This window comes from Bison bison, unplaced genomic scaffold (assembly GCF_000754665.1).
Source record: "Bison bison bison isolate TAMUID 2011002044 unplaced genomic scaffold, Bison_UMD1.0 scf7180017863553, whole genome shotgun sequence".
Lineage (NCBI taxonomy): Eukaryota > Metazoa > Chordata > Mammalia > Artiodactyla > Bovidae > Bison > Bison bison.
The window spans coordinates 10,228-12,199 of record NW_011494125.1 but is presented as its reverse complement, the minus strand read 5'-3'; positions in this window follow the sequence as shown (position 1 = coordinate 12,199).

Below are 1,972 nucleotides of genomic sequence, written 5' to 3'. Positions count from 1 at the left end.
CTCACTCTCTTATTTTTAATAGCTGAGTAATATTCCACTGTATATATGCACCATGTCTTTATCTATTACTCTCAGTGGACATTCAGGTTGCTTCCATGACCTGGCTGTTGTAAATAATGCAGCGATGAACATTGAGGTGCAGGTATCGTTTTTTTTTTTGTAGCCCTAGGTTATTTTTATTTATTTATGTTTGCTTCTTCTTAAAAAATTATTTATTTTTATTTTTTATTTTAATTGGAGGCTAATTACAATTGAATTCGGAGAAGGCAATGGCACCCCACTCCAGTACTTTTGCCTAGAAAATCCCATGGACGGAGGAGCCTGGTAGGCTGCAGTCCATGGGGTCGCTAGAGTCGGACACGACTGAGCGACTTCACTTTCACTTTTCACTTTCATGCATTGGAGAAGGAAATGGCAACCCACTCCAGTGTTCTTGCCTGGAGAATCCCAGGGACGGGGAAGCCTGGTGGGCTGCCGTCTATGGGGTCTCACAGAGTCAGACGTGACTGAGGTGACTTAGCAGTAGCAGCAGTAGCAGGATTGTTGGATCATATGACAGTTCTGTTTTTAGTTTTAAAAAACCTCTATGCTGTTCTCCATAATGATTATACCAATTTACATTCTTACCAACAATGTGGGGGAGTTCCCTTTTCTTTACACCTTCCCTAGCATTTATTTCTTGTAAATTCTTTGATAATGTCCATTTTGACCTTCTGACTGGCGTGAGGTGATACCTCATTGTAGTTTTGATTTGCATTTCTCTAATAATTAGTGGTCTTGAGTGTGTTTTCATGTGCTTTTTGGCCACCTATATGTCTTCTTTGAACAAAGGTCTATTTAGATCTTCTGCCCACTTTGATTGTTTTTTGTTTGTTTGTTTGTTTTGACAATGAGCTACATGAACTGTTCGTATAGTTTAGAAATTAATCTCCTGTTGGTTGCTTCATTTGCAAATATTTCCCCTCATTCTTTATGTTGTGTTTTTGTTTGGTTTATGGTTTCCTTTGCTGTGCAGAGCTGTGAAGTTAAATTAGATCTCATTTGTTAATTTTTGTTTTTATTTTCATTGTTCTAGGAGGTGAATTGAAAAAGATTGGTTCAACTTATGTCAGAGTGTCCTGCCTATTTTCCTCTAAGAGTTTTATAGTATCCAGCCTTAAATTTATGTTTATAATCCATTTTGAGTTTAATTTTGTGTATTAGAGAGTATTCTGATTTTATTCTCTTACATGTAGATATCTACTTTCCCAGCACCACTTAATAAAGAGACTGTCTTTTCTCCATTGTGTATTCTTGCCTCCTTTGTCATAGATTAATTGACTATAGGTGCAAATCTTCATGTTTTAATCTTCCAGTATCCACAGGCTTCCCTGGTTCTTGAGTTAGACAGGCCCCGCAGTCATGTGGCTATGACTCTTTAGAATGGGCCTTTGTGGTGCCAAATTAGAATTTTAAAATGGGGGACCATGTAGTAACCTCTAATACATTCTTTCCTAGAGCATTAATTGCAGAGTGAAAGCTCCCAGTTCTAATCTGGAGAACAGATGCGTTTGCTAGTCCTACACAGGTGTTTTTTTTTAAAGAAAATTATCTGCTAGCATTTGAAACCTAATGACTTTTTACGTGAATAAAGGTCTTGGCAGAGGGAGCATTGGTGGGAATGCTATAAGCTAGTTGAGAATCTAGCAGGAGCTGCACAGGTGCTTGAAGCAGGCAGCCTAGGTAAGGCCTCACCAGGAAGTTCCTGAGTGGAGGATGGAAACTGTCTAGGGGAGAGCCATCTGAGGATGGCACATGCATAGAAGGTACAGCCATTCTGGAGGCTGATGGATTAGAAAGTGAATGGAAAGACAAAGACACCTGCCAAGAGGAACATTTGGCAGGAGTTGCACGAGTGAAAGAATATCCATTCTGTGGTAAGACCTGGAAGGCTATGCATGAGTGTAGGGAGCATCTAACCTACAGAAGACTT